A 22225-nucleotide genomic window follows, 5' to 3' on the forward strand; every position below is an offset into this window, starting at 1 on the left:
TATGAATTTCTGTTGATCATAATGAAGAATTGGATAATGGGAAATGTTATATAACTCTTCCAAGGTAATTCTGCTGGAAGTTGAGAAATTAAGTCCATGTGCTTGATTCCCAAATGCTTGATTTCCCATCATACGATAATGCCAACCATTTAGAAGAGGTACTTATCAATTTTATCCTATCTTAGCACAATTCTTATGGCATAAAACCTATAAGGTTGCAAAGAGCATTCACTCTTGTGAGGTGGTAACCTTTCCATTTTAAAAGAAACATGAAAGGAATAAAACCAGCAGCCTCTAGAATTCCAAGCTCGAACACTTTAAACATGTCTCTTTGATCACGTAAATGCCTGAAGGCTTTTTATAAATTGATATTTCCACAGTCTCTACCTTCTACGACTTTTTTCATTTCTGTTTCTTTTACAGTTGATATTTCAAATTCTGCCAACATAGAGATCACAGACTTTGGTTATATCATCTACCATATCAGGGTCTAAAAATGATTAATAAATTAAAATGATTTTACTTTTCTATCACTTAAACATTATATGACTTTACATATATACATATATTGCTTTTACGTATATGTACGTATATATGTGTTTTTGTAAAACATGTAGTGCTGATTTTGTATGAGTGTTTTTAATTAATTTGCAAGCCAAATACCACTTTTTTCCCATTAACTTTTTTTTAGAACTCTTCCTGATGTTGAATTCATATCCAATTTTGTGTCTGACTACATTCACCAAAGTAATTCTCTGGTTCTTTTTTAGTCTCCGTGTTTTTGCTGAAATTCTGCGTATAATTCAGTCTTTGTTACCATATTTTCCCTTAAGATCTTACATATGTTTATAGTAACTCCTTTAATGTCTTTGTCTCCTAATTCCAATGGTTTAGTCATCTTTTAGTCTGTTTTTATTGACTTGTCATTAACAATGGATCATATTTTCCTGCTTCTTGCATAAATAGTTTTTCAAGTGTTTTACTTGGAGACAGTGGATGATATGTTGTAATGACTCTGGATTATATTATATTGTTCTATAAAGCATGCTAAATTACTTATCCCTTAAACTTGTTTAGGCTTGATTTTATGTAGTGACAGTGTGGGTCTTCTAGCTTTGCAGCTCTTAAATTCCAACCAACTGGGCAACAGACAGGACCTGAAATTTCTGTTCAGTTCTTTCTCTTCCCACTTGTTGCTTCTGCCAGATTCATTGGAATCTTCTCCTTTTGTGCACAGTCCAGGTACCGGCCAAAGATTTGGAAAGTGTATACACAGCTCTGAGACAGCCACCTCACCTGCTTTGATTCTCTGTACTAATTCAAATCTAAATTTCCTTATGTCCTTTTCTCCCCAAAATCTAGACAAGTAAATTATTCTGGGACTTTCTGCTTGAGGTCTTGCTCCTTCATGCAGCATAAACTAGGAAATATACTAAAGGGAAAGAAAAAATCTGAAACTCACCTATTATGTTTCACTTTCTTTTTTCAAAGAATGAATCTCCTCTAGTCTTTGCTTTTCATCACCCTCTAGTGACTGTGCAAAGTTTTCACTTAAAAATACTTGATAAGTGAAAGTAGAAAAGCATACTTTTTATAGATGAAAAGCTGATGGTGATCACCTTAACTAAATGATGAAGCTTGTCATTTATGGTGTGGCTCTTGATGTGACAGAATATAAAATATACAATATAACTTATGTGTTATTCTTGCCAAATACTTTTACATACATTTAAATAAGCCTCTAGACCCACATTCCAGTTTTCAAAAAATATAATGTATTGCAAGAGACAAATATCACAAGGAGAAAATATTCAGACAAATCCCAAATGAGGGACATTCTATAAGAAAACTGTCCTTGATGCTTCAAAAAGTTAATGTCAGTGAAAAAATTGGTGAGGAATTCTTAAGTGAGAATAAAAACCATTACCAAATGCAATGTGTAGCACTTGATTAGATTCTGGTTTAAAATAGAAAGCCATAAAAGACATTTGAGAGATTTAAATATAGACATTATAGAAGATATTACAGAACACTATGAAATTACAGTTAATTGTTTCAGGGTTCAAAGGATATTTTAACAAGATTCAAAAATCACTGACAATAAAGTAAAACAACGGAAATTTGATGTTAAAACTAAGGTATTTTTCATGTGTATAATAAAGGAAGATTATTAAAATAGAGAAAAACAACTAAATAATCAATGTAGAACAACAGAGACAAACGTTGGGCAAAGAGAGAAAATTTGCATTTCTGCAAATAGGTAAGGAAATACAACTCACCAATAAACCTATTTAAAATTTCTCATTATTAGTAATCAGGAACATGAAAATTAAAATAACAATTTCACATTAACTGAATTGGTAAAACTATAAAGTAAACAATATCATGTCTCAATAAGTGGGTCCTTTGTTGTACTAATGCATTGCTGGTAGGTGCTTAAATTAATAAAAGGGCTTTGGGAAGTATCATCTTATAACAATGAAAATATACATGTACTATAATCAGGGAATGTATCTCTTAGGTATATACTTTTCTATTTGCATCAAGAGAAATATATAGGAATGCTGAAACAAATGAAACCAACAGAAACACCCATTCAGAGTAGAATTGGATGAATGAATTCTAGCACATTTGGGTTTTACACAGCAGTTTAAACTGAAAAACTCAACTTTACATATCTACAAACCTAAATCTTAGAAAATATATGTTAAAATAGTAAGTCAAAAACTACACATATTGATGCCATTTTGTAACGTAATAATATTCGAAATTAAGTAATATCATTTACAGATATGCACACACGTGGTAAATTATAAAGAAAAATCAAGGAACTGATAAAAATGTAAGCATTGGAATATGGTCTAGGAATGTCAAATGTTTAATTGTGGATATTCTAAGGATTTTTATTACAATTAAAACGTATTAATTATATTTTTATTCTAAAGACATTTGTTCTCGTTCTTAAACTGCATACTAGGTGCTGCAGGTGCTCCTGTGGTGGGTAGAGTAATTTCCCCCTCAAAATGTCTGCGACTTAATCTTTGGAACCTGTGAATAAGTTACATCACACAGCAAAAGCAGCTTGCAGATGTGATTCAATTAAGGATTGGGGAATGGAGAGAATATCCTGGGCTTTTCGAATGGGCCCAATGTAATCACAAGGGTCTTATAAGTGAAATACAGAGGAAGAAGAGTCAGTGTCAGAATGATGCAGTGTAAGAAACACTAGAGTGCCATATACGGTGTTGAAGACTGAAAGAGCCATGAATCAAAGAATGTGGACAACTTCTAGAGGCTAAAAAATGCAAGGAAATGGACTCTCCCTTAAAGCCTCAGGGAAATCAAATAGCTTTGTCAACATCTTAACCCAGGGAGACCCCTTTCAGATTTCTGATTTCCAGACCTATAAGAGAATAAAGTTGCATTGTTTTAAGCTCCAACTTTCTTTGCAGTGGCAGTAGGGAACTAATACACCCCTCCAAAATAATGATGTTTAAATCTCATATTAAGTAAGGGGATATTTTAGCCTTTCATAATTGAATATATGCAATGAAAGAATGTTATGCAAAAAATGTATTCACCAAAACTTTGACTGTTTTTTGTTTGTTTGTTTGGTGAGGAAAATTGTCCCTGAGTTAACATCTGTGCCAGCCTTCCTCTATTTTATATGTGGGATGCCACCACAGCAAAGCTTGCTGAGTTGTGTGTAGGTCCACTCACAGGATCCGAACCTGTGAACCCTGGCTGCCAAAGCAGAGTGCACAAACTTAACTGCTATGTCACTGGGCTGGCTCCTGACTGTTGTTTTAAATGTTTTTAAAATAAAATCTTTGGAAAAACACATTGTATCTTTTTTTAATGATTTTTCTATAATAACTATTCAAAACAAGCACAGTTAAGAAAACCCACAGGGTAAAACATTTTTTCAGCTTCATATTAAAAACTCTTTGGTTGATGTTATTAGATCCTTTCCTTATTTCTGAAATTACCAAAACTGAAAGTTCAATTTTATTTTAATTGCAAATTAAATCTAGACTCTTGTAGGTACCTATTTAAATTTAAGAAACTAATGAAAAAGTTTAGTCTGCTTACAGAAATTATCTAACTAAAGCAGTAAAATTCCAGCTACATTACCATCAGAGGATTTTTAAGGATAGACCAAATGCACATACATTCCCATACTCTTATGTACAAAAATTTATTATCACTTTATATTCAGCATGCAACTATGAAGGTACTCATGAAAGGAAATTGTTCTTTGTCCTACATATATTTTTGTATGAGTTTTTGGCATTAAATACTTAGTTCCCCATTGCCTGGTAAGGTAGAAGACTACTATCGTCTACACAATAGCCTTTCAGTTTATCCAGTAATGAACTTCCCCCACATTTGCTCAGTGGAAGTGATGGATTTACTAAATATTATTCAAACCTTCCCCCTCTTCTTATTCTGACAATCATCTGTTTTACTAGGAGCTTTAGTTTATAATTTTGCACTCGCCATGGAAAAAAAAAAGTAACAGTTATTTCAGATAATTTAATTTTTTCTTGCAGATAAGGAAAACTCAAGAAAATGAGGGCTTATGTATAGTGACTTATGTAGAAGTTAGTATTTCAACATTTTCAGGAAAATTGGAGGAAACAAAAAGGCAGACTATTAGTGGTCATGAGTCTTTTACATTGGATTCAAACTAATAAGGACAGAGAAAGCGTGGCATATCATTTATATTCAGATCTGCTCAAAATTCATACTTCTCACAATATCTATTCCCATATTTGTAGGTATTAGTTTGCAAATAAATGAACATAAGAAAAAATTATTAACATGGATTTAAGAATTATGTATATTTTTTGTACTGGAGAGATATGTCAAATATTTATGTGTAAAGTATATTACAGTAATATAAAACAAAATATATATAATCATACCACAAAATATATATACATATACAAATGTCTATTAAGTCTTAGAACATGCAGTTTGGCAATTAAAGCATTCTGCAAACTATATCCTCTATTGATAGGATTTTCTGTATCTTAAATTTTTCAATTTATATTTTTCATACCACTTCACCTAATATGTTTTCTCCTGATTTCTACCTGTCAAATTTTAAATACCTGAAAACTCAGCTTAGCTGCCACTTTCTTTTGGAAATCTTACCTATTTCCTTTCATTGTTTTTTTCCCCACTTTACTCTTAATATGTGTCTTCTAATTATACTTATTTGGATTACTGTTTCATCCTTAAAACACTTATCATGAAACCTTACTAATAAGATGCTCCTATAAACTCTGGTATATTACACCAAAGAGAATATTAAGGTCAGACATATTCTACAGTATGATTTAATTAAGGAAATTTCAGATGTATTGTTCCATTCAAAAAGTGTATATTTGTTATGTAACATTGTTAGATCTTAAAAATATATATCATCCAATGTAAAACATGTTCAATTATATTACTAAATATTTACATTTTCAATATTATAATAATTTAAATAATGATTAAATAAGCACATAGTTCTTCCTGATTCACAAAAACATGTGCATGTATGTTGGATAGCATCAACTTTGTTATAAAAGTTTAGAAGATTACAAGGTAAAATGACATATTAAGAATGTGCCATTGGGTTTGACGGTGATTAGTTGAGTTCCTCTTAACCAATGTACATTTTATAAAACTTGGAGGTAGTAAGAACCACCAGACTTGTTATTGAGAAAATTATTTGTAATAAAATTTTATAGTTAACTGTGATTTAATATGCTAAAATTCAGACTGGCAGAACTTTTTTATAACCTAAATTATTAACTCATGTAAAACAACGTTTTATGAAGTAGTAACCACCCATCGAGGTAGTCTTGATTTCAAACTCATATTTCATGATTTATTGCATTGAAATGAGTGCTAATCTATTAATGTGATCTTGCATCTACTTTAGGAACAGGGCTTCTTAACAGTCAGGTTTCTCTCCATAAGAAAGTGAGCAGTAGAGTAAACCTGTGATGTTAAAGATAATTGTGTTATATAATAGCTTGTTCTTTCCACTCCCAGTTCTCATTTTATTCTAGTTTATAGAGGGAAAAAAGAAAAGTTCAAAGACATTCCCTCTATATTCTGTTTCAACTACTTCTTTTCTCATCATTCAAAGAGTCATTTGGAATAAGTTTGAGAAAAACTTCCCAATGATCTCCAAATAGGTGTCTGGTTGTTCAAATCACTGTACATTTTCATTACATAAATAATTTTATAAATCAAAACACAGCATCAGATACCTAATCATTCTACAAAGTGGAATACATATTATGTCAATATTCAACAATAGGAATTCTGACCCTTCGCCGTCTCCAGGAGTAAGTAAATCCTTTTAGCTTTACTTTAAAAAATACACTCGTGATTTGACAACATCTACACTCCCCATATACTATCCTGATCCAAGACCCTCATATCTCTCACTTGGACTTTAATAACATCCCTACCTTGTCTCCTTCCATTTACTCTTAACTCCTCACTACAAACTAATCTCCAAACAGCAAACAGCAGCAAAGGTGATACTCTTAAAACATAATTCTGATCATTACTTTTCTCGTTTTAAATAACTCCAATGGCCTTCCATCTCACTTATAATAAAACAAGATTTTTCCAATGTGCTATATGTCCATAAATTATCTGTTTCTCCTTATTTCTCTACTATCATACTTTGTGACTCTCCTCCTACTGTCTCCACTCTACCCACATTGGCATCCTTGTTTTTCCTCCACTATAGCAAGCAAGCTTTCCTGCCTCAGAACATTACTAATTCTGTAATTTCTCATTGAAATGATAATTCCCTAGAACTCTGCCTGGCTTCATCTATCATTTCTTTCACATCTTTTTTCATATGCCAACTTATTGTGAACTTTGTGATTACCCCATTTAAAATTTTACATCTTCAATGCTTTACTTTTATTCATAGTGTTTATCACTATCTGAAACAGAGTTATTACACTCCTTTTATTTATTGTTTAATTCCTGGACTGAAATTTGAGCAGTGTAAGGGGAGGAAATTCTGTCTTTTATCTTCACTGCCATATCTCCCAAAATAATTCCTCAGAGAGTAAGTACTCAATTAATATTTGAGTATATGAGTAAAATTATTCCACACAGATTAGGTAAGCACATGCTACGTAATAGTGATTATACAATATATTGCAGAATTAGAGTGATCAGAAGGCAGAGCTATTGTTTAACCTTATGGAGAATACAAGGTCTTAGACACTGAGGAGAGTGGCACCATCATCATGGCAGAATAGGAGGTTTCTACTATCTTCCCTGCAAAGAACACCAATTTACACAATCACTCACAGATGAGAGAGACTTTATGGAAGTTGAGGAATCCACCTGAGAATTTTCAGTACACCATTGGAGCAAAAACCATAATCCTAATTAGACATACTAAGAGGAGAGTAAGAGGAAGTGTTTTATTTTAATTTCAGCACCTTCTCCAAGGCTGCACAGCTGAGTGCCAAAAGAGACCTTCTCATTCCCTTATTTCACCCACAGAGGAAAGTGGGAACATGTGAGTAAACATCCGGCTTCCCTGGCTACACAAGATGCTGCCAAAGAGAGCCACTGCTTTCTCACTTTATCCAGAATGTTAAGGTGTGTAATGCAACTAGGGGCAAAGGAGCAGCTGGGAGAACAGCAGATAGGGCTGTTAAGGGCATTAAAGGATGTGGACTCCATCATGAGCCTGTCCATGAGCCTCTGAGGGTGCCTCGTTTGCAGATCCCTCAAATGGCTCATGGGCAACCCTAGTTCTCCGAGCCCTCACTCATGCATCTCCACCCTATGGCCAGCTCCCTGTATGCTCTCCCAAAGGTGGTGAGAACAAGCCTTTGCAGATGGCTATTCAACATGTACAGAAAACTGACCCAACACTGGCCCTGGAAGAAACCACAAACTTGAGGATTAGGCACAAAACTAGGGAAAGAAAAGGGAGGTTGTCAGCAGCTTGCCTGGTTTTTCAGGATTGAGAGTAAGCATCCAAGTATAAGAATTCTGCCACAGGTGGGAGGAAGAAGTATGGAGCAGGTGTACCCATTGAAAAGGTCTAAGAAAGCCTCAAAATCACAAGTGGGGCTGACAGAAAGGTTTCTCTCCTGAAGATAGTCAATTAATGTAGAACGAGGTGACTGCATCTTCAAATGAGATGCAGGAACACACTTTAAGGAACATGAAAAATCACTGAAATATGACACCACCAAAGGAACACAATAATTTTCCAACCTAAAGAAATGAAGATCTGCAATTTGTCCAACAAAAAATTCAAAATAGTTGTTTTATGAAAGCTCAGTGAGCTACCAGAAAACATAGAAAGTCAAATCAATAAAATCAGGAAAAACATATACGAACAAAATGAGAAGTTTTACAGAGTTAGAAGCTATAAAAAAGAAGGAAAGAAATTCTGGAGCTGAAGAATATAATAAATGAAATGAAAAATGCAATAATGAGCACTGACAGTAAAGATCAAGCAGAAGATAACATCTGTGAAATAGAATATGTTATTTAAAATTACCCAGTCAGAGGAGAACAAACAAGAAGTTAGAAAGGTAGTGAAAAAATCCTACAGGAATTATGATATATAATTAAAAGAAAAATTCTACATATTATTGGAGTCCCAGAAGCAGAAGAGAGGGAAAAACAGGCAGAAAGCTTATTTAAAGATAATGGCTGATAACTTCAAAATCTTGGAGAGATTTTGATATCAATCATGACACTAATAGGTCACCCAAAAACTTAAACCCCAAATGATCTTCCTGAAGACACATTATAATAAAACTGTCTAAAATAAAATGGCAAGAGCAAAGATTAAAAACAAGAAGCCAAAAAAAAAGAAAATCCTCACATACAAGGGAATTCCCACAAGATTACCAGATGATATCTCAGCAAAAATCTTACAGGCCAGGATACGATAGGATATTATATTCAAAGTGCTGGAGGGAAAAAGAAAACCTGCCAACCAAGAGCTTTCTACCCAGCAAAGTTGTCCTTTGGAAATGAAGGCAATATAAAGACTTTCCAAACAAACAAAAGCCGAGAGAGCTCATCACCACTAGACCTGCCTTAAAAGTAATGCTGAAAGGAGCTCTTCAAGCCAAAATGAAAGGACACTGATTAGTAACATGAAAATATGCAACACACTGGTAAAGGGAAGTAGTAGTCAAATTCAGAATACTCTAATACTGTAATACAATGGGGTGTTAATCACATAACTCTAGTGTAAGTTTAAGTAAAAAAAGTATTAAAAATAACTCTGATAATTTGTTAATGTATATACAATATAAAAAGAAATAAATTGTGACATCAAATACACAAAATGTGGGGCCAGCCCCAGTGCCTAGGGGTTAAATTCAGTGCACTCTGCTTTTGTGTTCCAGGTTCAGTTCCCAGGCACAGACTTACACCATTCTGTTAGTGGCTACACTGTGCTGGTGGACCATATACTAAAAAATAGAAGAAGATTGGCATGGATGTTAGCTCAGGGCAAATCTTCCTCAGCAAAAAAAAAAACAACAAAAACATAAAGTGTGAGAGAGGAGTAAAAGGGTAAAGTTTTTGTACACAATCGAAGTTAAGTTTTCATCAGCTTAGAATAAATTGTTATAGCTATAATACATTTCATGTAAGCTTCTTAATAACCACAAAGCAAAAATCTACAGTAAACACACAAAAGATAAGACAGGGAATCAAACCATACCATTAGTGAAAATCATCAATTCACAAAGGAAGACACCAAGAGAGGAATAAAGGAACAAGGAGACTAAAAAATACCCAGAAAGTGATTAATAAGATGGTTTTAATAAGTTCATACCTATCAATAATTACCTAAAATATAAATGGATTAAATTTTCCAATCAAAACACATAGAGTGGCTGAATGGATAAAAAAACAAGACTCAACTTCATGATGCCTACAAGAGATTCACTTCAGCTTTAAGGAACACAGACTAAGCATGTCAGGATTTAAACAGATAGTTCATGCAAATGGGAAACAAAGATTTCCTAAAAGGATTAGATTTAGCTAACAGGCTTAGCTATACTTATATCAAACAAAATAGACCTTAAGTCAAAAGCTGTAACAAGAGACAAAGAAGTCTCTCAGAGTCTTTGGGGTTTTCTATATGTAAGATAATGTCATCTGCAAACAGAGACAATTTTACTATTTCCTTTCTGATTTTGACGTCTTTTACTTCTTTTTCTTGCCTAATTGCTCATGCTAGGACTTTCAGCACCAGTTTCTGTTTGCAGATGACATGGTTTTATATAGAAAACCCTAGACCGCACCAAAAAACTGTTATAACCGATAAACCAATTCAGTAAAGTTGCATGATACAAAATCAACATGCAAAATTCAGTTGCATTTTTGCACACTTCCAATGAACTATCTGATAAGGAAATAAGGAAAATAATGTCATTTACTATAGAATCAAAAACAATAAAATACCTACGAATAAATTTAACCAAGATGAAAGAACTGTACACTGAAAACTATAAGACATTGATGAAATAAATTAGAGACAACACAGATAAGTGAAAAGATACCCTGTGTTCATGAATAGCAAATGCTAATATTGTCAAAATGTCCATACTTCTCAAAGCCATCTATGGTCAATGTAATCCCTACCAAACTTCCAATAGCATTTTTCACAGAAATCAAAAACCAATTCTAAAATTTTTATGGAACCACAAAAGACCCCAAATAGCCAAAGCAATCCTGAGAAAGAAGAACAAAGATGGAGGCACCACACATCCAGATTTTAAACTATATTAAAAAACTATAGTAATCAAAACAGTATGATACTGGAATAAAAAATAGAATAACGGAATGGAATAAAAAATACACATAGAAAAATGGAACAGAATCAAGAGCTCAGAAGTAAACCTATGCATGCACAGTCATCTAATATTTGACAAAAGATCCAGGAATACTCAATGGAGCAAGGAGAGCCTCTTCAATATATGGTAGTAGAAAAACTGTTATTCACATGCAAAAGAATGAAATTGGACCCCTATTTTACTGCACTCACAAAAATTAACTTAAAATAGATTCAGAACTTAAATGGGAGTCTTGAAACTATAAAACTCCTAGGAGAAAAAGTAGTAAGAAAGGTACTTGAAATTGGTGTTGGCAACAGTTTTTTGGATATGACACCAAATGTACAAGCAACAGAAACAAAAATAAACAGGTGGGACTATATCACACTAAAGTGTTTCTGCAAAACAAATGAAAGAATCAATAAACTGAAATGGCACCTTACAGAACAGAAGAAAATATTTGCAAACCATGTATATGATAATTACAATAACATATCATCTCACACCTATTAGAATGGCTATTATCAAAAAGGTAAACGATGTGGAGAAGAGGGAACCCTTGTGCACTTTTGATGGGAACATAAATTGTTACAATCACTATGGAAACCAGTATGGAGGTTCCACAAAAAATTAAAAACAGAACTACCGTATGATCCAGTAATCCTTCTTCTGAGCATATGTCTGAAAGAAACAAAATCACTACCTCACAGAGATATCTGCATTCCCACATTCATTGCAGCATTATTCACAATAACAAAGACATGGAAATAACCTCAGTGTCCCTCAATGGATGGCTGTATAAAGGAAATGTGGTACATATATACAATGGAATATTATTCAGCCATAAAAAGAAGGAAATCCTCACATTCATGATATGAAAGGACCATGACAGCATTATGCCAAGTGAAATAAGTAAGACAGACAAGGACAAATACTTCATGATATCACTTGTATTTAGATCTAAAAAAGCTTAGTTCTTAGAAACAGAATAGAGTGGTGGTTGCCAGAGGTGAGGGGGTGGAGGGAAATGGGGAGATGTTGCTCAAAGGGCACATACTTCCAGTTATAATTAAGTAAGTTCTGTGTAATCTAATGAACATAATGGTGACTCTAGTTAGCAATATTGTGTTATACAATTGAAAGTTACTAAGAGAGTAAGTCTTAAATATTCTCACCACACACACAGAAATGGTAATTATATGACGTGATGGAGGTATTAACCAATATTGCGGTAACCAGTTCACAATATATATATGTACCAATATATCATGTTATACATCTTAAACTTACACAATGTTATATGTCAATTATATCTCAATAAAGCTGGAAAATAAATAAAATACACGTAACAAAAAGAAAACAGATACTGACACCACAGAGGTTCAGTTAATATTTAGTATAGTAACTGCTATAGCAGAAAAGTGCTCACAGTTATGAGATTGTATAAGTGGAGAATGTGGTTCAAACCAATCCAGGGTGATAGCTCATTTCTGAGTAGTGTTGGGAGGAACCACAGTTCAGTGTATGAGAATTTAGACATAGTCCCTAAGTGGAGAGGAGCTTGGAAGGACTGAATAACATTAAATAATGACTGTATGTCCTTGAGTGAACTAAGCAAGGGAAGAGGGACGTAGTTGAAACTGGAGAGGTCTGTGCTTGCCAGAACATCCAAGATCCTTCAGGCCATAGTAGGAATTTTGTAATTTACCCCAAATTCTCAGGAAATATATTCCATATTTTAAAAACAGGATATGAATCGTCAATTCAGAATATTATTCTGGCTATGTCTGAAAAATAATTGATATTGAGTAGGAGTGGATATAGTGAGAACAGTGAGAAGGCAATTATCCAAAGAAGAAATGCCTGTGGCTTATACTAGGGTGAGTTAGTGGAAGTGGTAAAATGAAGATTTAAGGTTTATTTAGAATGCATATTTCCTTATAAAACCCATCAAGGTGTATCATAAAGTATACACCTTATGAAATACATTGAGGAATAGCTTACCTACAATGAAAATAAAGAGCAATAACTTAAAATGTACAACTTGATGAGTTTAAATAGTTGTGAACATTCATGAAATTTACTAACCATAATCAAATTACAAATCATTTTCATTTCTTTTAAAAGTTCTATGTGCCCATTGGTAATCTATTCCTCCTTCTATCTCTGGTCTTAGGCAAATGTTGATCTATTTTGTCAGTATAGTTTAGTTTGCACAAAATACAGTGTACTATTTTGTGTCTCTCATCTTTCATTTAGCATAAAGCCTTTGAGACATATCCATTTTGTTGCATGGATCACTAGTTTGTTGGTTGTTTATACACATATATACATATTATGAAATAAATATAATACAAAATATTAGGAATATGAATTGAATGTGTTTTGTAGATAACATACATATCAAAAGTACTCTGAATCCTGTGAATAAATAAAATTGATTAATTCATTTTGAGTACTATATATACTCATGTAGTACATGCTGATAAACTTTCCAAAACTATACATAATTGCATCACATCTTGCCTATATATTTTCTCCTATGCCTATGTAGGCAAGTGATCAGACAATTCTATAGAACAATAACTCAAATAACAAAATAATACAGATAGCCATGGAGTACATTGATGTGCCTTTCAGAAAAGTCAAACAAATCTCAGGATGAGAGTCATTATTAATTGTTAGAAGTTCCACAAATATAATATGTTGCAAAAACTTTAAGGACTGAATACATTTTAATGTAGGTGGCCAAATTATTTTGGTAGATGCAAGAAGCCCAATCATCAGAATTTTATACCGAAAAAATCCTAGTAATTGGAATTTTTAAGCATAAGATTAAAGTGCTGTTTTAGAGGAGGTATTCAATGAGAAAATATTACAATCATATAGAGACAGAAAACATTCTAGCAATTTATCAACAAGTATCCTGAGTTGACAACTAGATTAAATAAATGAACAAAATATAACAGGTTGGAGACAAGCCATTATGAAAGGAAACTTACTAACTGAAGCTGAAATTAATGCCATTAAACATGAGGTTGCAGAAGATTGGAGATTTAACCAAATATCAAATGAAAGCTCCCTGCTGCTGATGTAGCAGAAGATGAGGATTAAATGGATAGGAAAAAATAGATGAACAAACAAAGAACTTGGAACGTGTGTGAATGGAGAATATGGTGTGTGTGTGTGTGTGTGTGTGTATGTGTGTATACATAACAAATATATTTAAAATAAAAACAATACATATTTTTTTTGACCAACAATTCTTTCCTCCAGGACGTGTAGTCTCTCAGAGTTCAGAAGTAAGAAAGAGCAAGAAGTAATGAAGCTTAATGATCCTATTAAGCGCTTAAGGCTAATATTCCACTCCATAAAAACATGGGATATATATAAAAATAGGGAGACTTTCACAAAGGTCTTAGAATGCTAATATTGAAAGATTTTTTTTTGGACTTTTCTCAGTTCAAAATCCCCTGAACTTCCCACCAACTAACATTTTCCAAAGTGAATATAAACATGTATGTGCGCGCACACACACACACTCACATGGCCAGAAAATCGATTGCTTAAATTTGTTTGCTTTAGGGAGATGATCTTTTTTGTCCATTATTGCAATGATAAATAGCATCACTAGTAAAGTATTTTTAATTTAAAATCTCCTTAAATATTCCATACTTATTGATGTATTCTGTTATTTAGAATATTCCCATCTAGCGCCCTTCGTATATTGAAAAGTTGAATATTTCAGATTTAACTATCCTGCCAAAAACAGCTAAAGACCACTGCGAGAGAATCATAAGAGTGCAAAATGTGGACAAGGATAGATTGTAGCAATTAGTTTGGAATAAAGAAAACGTCTTATTGCAAATAAATCGCCATTAAGTATCAGGAGGATATATCAACTATTTTGGAGGAGCTGGGAGCAAACATTGACCATAAATTGTTCTGCCATTGGTTTCGTCTATCTTACTTGTGGTGTTAGATATCTATCACTTATTAGTACGTTACATGGATATATTTTGCCACATGGATCTTACATAATGCCACAAATACACACCAAACAATCCCACCTTATTGACCTGCATAAATTCTCCTTCTTCATAGTAATTCTGATAGAAACAAAACTTCAATTAATGAATATACAAAATATCATTCATTAATATAGTAAATAAACATTTATAAAGGTCACATGTAATGCCTGATTCTTTTCTATGGATACAACAGACAAGAAGACTAAATCCCTTTCCACATGTTGCTTTCACTCGAAGTGGGGAAACAGAAAATAAATGAATAAATTAGTGTATAATATATAAAGCCTTTCTGATACTATCTCCTTAGAGATGTCTTTACTGACCAAGCTGACAAAAAGTGTATCCCCATAATTTGCAATTACTTTACCATGCTTTCTTATTTATACTTGTGCCTAACTCATTATATATAATATACCAATTTACTGCTTTAATTAGCTACTCTGACACCTGGTAGCTCAGTTCTCTTTTTTGAGTTGTAAAAACAACAGGCCAAAAGTGAAATAATAGTCAAGCTCTTAATCACTTACAGAGATAATATACATAAGAAGCTAAACTGGAGAAGGTGCTCTCTCCCTACTCCCACTCCCAAACACTGGCTCAGGTGGTTCAGCACAGATGTGGAGGTTGTCACACTGTAAGGGAGCTCTGAGTAGAGGTTCCTGCTGTTGCAGCTTTATAAATCTTTGGGGCAGAGGGGTAAGAAGAGAAGAGTTAGGAGTGGAAAAGTGCTAAGTACTGAGTCAGAGTGGAGAAAAATGCCTTTAAGTTTTCCCCCTTCCCTCCAGTAAGGTGATCTCAGCAAAAGCACCTGAGGAAGTCCTCTGCCTAATGTCCCAGAAAAGAGAACTTCAAATGAAATGCTTCAGGGCTAGGAATGTAAATAATACATAAGAGCATGGCTGGCCAGAGGGGCCTGACACCTTGACTGCTGTTCCCTTCAGAGACTGCAATGCACTGGCTGTGCACCGAGTCTTGTGTGGGGAGGGTGGCTTTCCCTGTAAAGCCTGCCAGGTAAAGCCTTCATAACTGACCGTGGTTGGGCCTGAAAAATCACACTTGGTTTTTTAACCAGAAGCCAAATTCCTCAGGTAGCATTTGAGAAGATAGTAAAATTAAGAGATGTCACTTTAATAAATTAATTTATTCATTGAAAGCATATTTACAGACTACTCATTATGTTCTGCGTAGGTGCTAGCAGACGCTAACTTTATTCAAATTTGTGCAAGTCCAACATGGTATTTGTCATCATGGGACCTACATTCTCTCAGTGAAGATATTTGCTTAACACTAATAACAAAAAATATATAAGACTTAATATTTGCTAGGCTTTGTTCAAAGTATCTTACAATATTGATTAATTGTAGCCAGCTCTGATGACTTAGTGGTTAAAAGTTCGGTGCTCACCACTTTGACCTCCCGAGTTCCCTTCCTGGTCACGGAACCACACCATCTAGCTGTCAGTTGCCATGCTGTGGTGGCATCTCACAGAGAAAAACTTTAAGAACTTACAACTAGCATATACAGCCATATACTTGGGCTTTGGGGGAGGGAACAAAAAAGAGGAAGATTGGAATATTGGCAACAGATGTTAGCTCAGGGTGAATCTTTCCCTGCAAAAAAAGAGTGATTAATTGAATTCTCATAAAAATCTTATACATAAGTTATTATTAAAATGTTCATCTTGCAGATAAAGAAACATAGATACAGAGAAACAGAACATGGTAGTAGTAGCAAATGTAGCCACAAATTCTTCTCAAATAATTACTCAGTATATTTGAGTGACCTCCAACTTTGTTTCTGGGATTAGTTATGTGACTTGTTCTGGCCAATATGATATTAACAAATGTGATGTGAGAAGAAGTTGTTTATCCTTCCTTTTACTGTTCTTAGGAAGCCTGCAACCACTAACATATGAACAAGCCAGAGCCATACTGCCTAAAGATAATAGCTCAGTTATCCAAATTCACCCAACCAAGGGCCATCTAAATGCCAGTCAATTCAATTGTCTGACATTGTCTGTCAGCTGTCTTGGATGTAAGTGTTTGTATAAGTGAACTCAGTTAAGCCACTAACTTTTGGGGTGTTTGGTGGCAAATCAATAAATAATTTATACTATAGCAAATACTAAAACTTAAAAGGTAGTTATGGAGGTTTTTTCAAATTAGGTTAATATGTTGGCCTTTTTACCTAATGTTGGGAAGGCAAAAGTGATATTAAATTAAGTGAAAATGTCAACTGTTTACCTATATGTCAATAACTAACAAGTGGAATTTGAAATTAAATACACAATGCCATTACTATTAGCACCCCTAAAAAAGAAATTCCTGGGTATAAACCTAACAAAATATGTGCAAGATCTATGTGAATAAAACTATAAAACTGATAAATTAAATCAAAGAAGAACTAAATAAATGAAGACATATTACATGTTCATGGATAGGAGGAACCCACATTGTCAAGATGTCAGTTCTTCCCAAGTTGATTGATAAATTCAATGCAATCCCAATCAAAATCCCAGCAAGTTATTTATTTTTTTTTGAGGAAGATTAGCTCTGAGCTAACATCTGCCGCCAATCCTCCTCTTTTTTTGCTGAGGAAGACTGGCCCTGAGCTAACATCCGTGCCCATCTTCCTCTATTTTATATGTGGGATGCCTGTCACAGCATGGCTTGCCAAGTGGTGCCATGTCTGCACCCAGGATCTGAACCGGTGAACCCCAGGCTGCCGAAGTGGAACGTGTGAACCTAACTGCTGCACCACACTGCTGGCCCTCCAGCAAGTTATTTTATGGATATTGATAAACTGATTCTAAAATTCAAATGGAGAGGCAAATGACCCAGAATAGCCAACACAACATTAAAGAACAACAAAGTTGGAGGACTATATTGGTGAAAGAATAGACAATTAGATGAATGAAATAGAATAAAGAGCCCATAAATTGACTCCCATAAGTACAGTCAACTGACCTTTGATAAAGGAGCAAAGACAACACAATGGAGCAAAACTGGTCTCTTCAACAAATGATGATGGGACAACTGGACATCCACATGTAAAACAAAATGAATCTAGACATAGACTTCACATAAATTAACTCAAATGGATCATAGACGTAAACGTAAAAGGTAAAACCCATAAAACTCCTAGAAGATAACAAGACAAAAGCCATATGATCTTGGCTATGGGAATGCCTTTTGAGACGTAACACCATAAAATAAATAATTTGTGAGCTAGACTACATTGAAATCCAAAACTTTTGTTCTGCAAAAAACAGTATCAACAGAATAAAAAGACAAACAACAGAATAGGAGAAAAAGTTTGCAAAAGACACATCTTATAAAGGACTATTATCCAAAATAGACAAAGAACTCAAAACTTGACAATTATAAAAAAAATAAAAAGTAGGCAAAAGAGGGGCCAGTCTAGTGGTGTAGTGGTTAAATTCATGTGCTCCACTTTGGTGGCCTGGGATTCGCTGGTTCAGATCCAGGTGTGGATCTGTGCACCACTTGTCAAGCCATGCTGTGGCAGGCATCCTACATATAAAATAAAGGAAGATGGGCAGAGATGTTAGCTCAGGGCCAATCTTCCTTAACGAAAAGAGGATTGGCAGTGGATGTTAGCTCAGGGCTAATCTTCCTCCAAAAAAAAAAAAAATGGGCCAAAGACCTTAACAGATACCCCACTAAAGAAGATATAAAGATGGCAAATAAGCATATGAAAAGATGCTCCACATCATATGTCATCATAGAAACGCAAATTAAAATAACAATGAGATACCACTACACACTTATTAGAATGGTCAAAATTTGGAACACTAACAATACCAAAAGCTGGAAAACACGTGGAGTGACAGGAATTCTCATACATTACTGGTGGGAATGCAAAATTATATTGCCACTTTGGAAGATATTTTAACGATGTGTTATAAAACTAAATGTACTCTTACTATACAATCTAGTAATCACACTCCTTTGTTGCTCAAAGGTATCAGAAACTTTTCTACACAAAATCCTGCATATGGATGTTTATAGTAGCTTTATTTGTAATTGTCAAAACTTAGCTGCAACCAAGATGCCCTTCAGTAGATGAATGAATAAACTGGTACATCCAGATAATGGAATATTGTTCAGTGCTGAAAATAAAAGAGCTATCAAGACATGGAGGATCCTTAAATGCATAGGACTGAGTGAAAGAAGCCAATATGAAAAATGTGATACTGTGATTTATAGTAATAAATATATATTTGGTCCTAGTTCACATTTCTGGCACGGGGCTCCTAAAACCCTTGAAATTTCCTGTGATACAGGAAATAAAGATGTCTTTTGTTATATTAATGAGGTGACTTTTAGATTACACTTAAGGATATGGGCTGTTTGCCAGGGGAACCAACAATGAATAAAGGGTTGGAACTTTCAGTCCTGCTCCCTGATTTCTGGGGAAGGGCAAGGAGCTAGAGATTGAATCAATCACTGATGGTAAATGATTTAATTAATCATGACTATGAAATAAAGCCTCCATAAAAACCTGAAGGGAGGGGAATGGAGAACTTCCAAGTTGGTAAAATAGAATGCTTCCAAGTGCCACCATGCTGGACCAAACTCCATGGTGACAACATCCCCTCTGTCCTTACCCTATATATTTCTTCATCTGGCTGTTGATTCATATCCTTCAGTATCCATTGTAATAAATCAGTAATCTGGTGAATGGACAGGTTTCCTGAGTTCTGTGAGCCTCTCTAGCAAATAAATTGAACCCAAGGAAGGGATTGTTGGAAGCTTCAATTCGTAGCCTGTTGATCAGAAGTACAGATGACAATCTGGGCTTATGATTGACTTCTGAAGTGGACTTGTCTTGTGGAACTGAGTCCTTAACACTTGGAATCTGATGATATCTCTGGGTATATAGTATCAGAATTGAGTTGAATTGAGGGACATGCAACTGGCATGGGATAATTTCTTGGTGGTGTGGGGAAAATTCCCCACAGTTGCACTTTGAGTGCAGAATCCTTGAAAGGCTACATATTGCATGGTCCTAATTATATTACATTCTGGAGAAGGCAAAACTATGGAGCCAATAAAAAGCTTTAGTGGTTTCCAGGATTGAAGATGGGAGAAGATGAATAGGCAGGGCACAAATGATTTTAAGAGAGTGAAAACACTCTGTATGATAGCATAATAATGGATTCATGTCATTATACATTTGTCCAAACCCATAGAATGTACACCAAGAGTGAACTGTAATGTAAACTATGGGCTTTGAGTGATTATGTGTCAATATAGGTTCATTCTTGGTAAAAAATTCACTGTTCTGGTGAGTGATGTTGATAATGGGGCAGGAATGTGTAGAGGGAAGGGCGCATATGGGAAATCTCTGTACTTTCCTCTCAATTTTGTTCTAAACCTAAAAATGATGTAAAAAAAAAATAATAAAGTCTTTAAAAATATATGAAAAGTAGGGGAAAGCTCCATGGCCGAGTGGTTAAGTTTGCAAGCTCCGCTTCAGCGACCCAGGGTTTTGCCAGTTCAGACCTTGGGCGCAGACCTAGCACAGCTCATCAGGCCGTGCTGAGATGGCAATTCACATAGCAGAACTAGAGGGACCTAAAACTAGATTATGTAAGTATGTACTGGGGGGCAGTGGGGAGAAGAAGAAGAAATAGAAGACTAGCAACAGATGTTAGCTCAAGGCCAATCTTTGGAAAAAACCCTCAAAATTATAAAAAAAATATGAAAAGTATGCATCACTACACATTACAAGCAAATAGAAGGAAGCATATTCTGTACAATAAAAAAGAAATAAGTGAAAAGTGAGTAATGTCTGAAAGGAGGAGATAATTCAAATATATTAAAACATTATTTTCTTTTTTATGATCAAAGTACTAATTTGACAAAATTTTTGAATCTTGAAATAAGAAACTATATCCAACTGGTAGAAGGAAATTCAGTTTTATAAACCAAACTTTTGATAAAGGCTTATTTATTCTCATTTAGTCTCCAAATATCTAAAGAACATATGGACAATGATTGTATCATGACAACTATTCATAGTTGCTTTGGCCAAATTCTGTAACTTAAGGCTTTGTTTAACATAAGGCTTGATAATTTATTAAAATATTTTGACAAATAACAGAGCATTATTCCACTTGATTAATGTAGATTTTACTCATAGACATCCTTAGTTTTCTAGAGCAAAGTAACGTAACTGTCAGTATCTGAAAAGAGATCTTTTGACATTTACATTTAGGCCTTTCCAGAAATATTCCTCAATTCTAAAATAAGAATAATTTTTTATATATTTAATTATACACTCTCTGACTATAAATTATATATTATGACCTAAATGAATTTTTAGAATGTTATGTGTATTTAAATAGCATCAAATTAATTAATGTAGCACTGTTTTCTTGTGGACAGGTAAATTTACTCTCCAATTCTCTCCATGGAGACAGTCATAATAAACTCATTATGTTCAAATTTCATTCAACAATAGAATTTTAAATTAATCACCTAATGTACATTCCTACAATTTGAAATAAAATGGAATTTTACGTTGGTGAGCTTGTAAGTCAGTGTGATTAAAAGATCACCTCCACATAATCTGTTCAGTTTTAAGTTCTATAGCGTGCACATTTATCACAATTTGACCTCAGCACTGAAGTGATAATACCTCTATATATCTACTATAATGACTTCAATAATTGGTATGAAAAATTTGAGCAATGTTACTTATATAATCTTTACTCTGATGCAATTTTACTACATTTTGCTGTTGATAATACAGCAATATTTTATTATATAGCAAAATTTATATTCTTAAAGGAAATGCTTCCACAATCGTTCAGTAATTATTCACTACTTATTTAGATAGTGGTGATTTGTTTAGCTACAGGATATTTGGGGTCGCCTACACACAACTGCTCTCAAGAGTTGCTGAAATTAGCCCTCAACATGGTGGTGCCTGCTGCCTTTCCTCTGGGTCGTGCTTTCAGTTATCCTTTTTAATATTATATCATTAAATTGCATTCCCTATACTCTATCACTGATAATATTGGTTAAAAATGAAGAAATTTTAAAAAGTGGAAAAACATTATATTGCATTTACTTCCTCTAAAATGTCTTACGCCCCAGACTAGTGACAATCTCCACATTTTCTGGCCCCACTCTCTCCAACTTGTTTCTAATCACTACATTTTTGAATGGGAGAAGAGGTGTTATTTGTCACAATCAATTCTCCAAACTCCCTCTCACCTCAAGAATTTGGACGAACAAATATATCTGTGATGGTAGTTCTGTGATACCTTTGTGAAATAATACTTGTACGCAACCTCAAAAATCTCTCTTA

The sequence above is a fragment of the Equus quagga genome, chromosome 6, assembly GCF_021613505.1.
Source record: "Equus quagga isolate Etosha38 chromosome 6, UCLA_HA_Equagga_1.0, whole genome shotgun sequence".
NCBI lineage: Eukaryota > Metazoa > Chordata > Mammalia > Perissodactyla > Equidae > Equus > Equus quagga.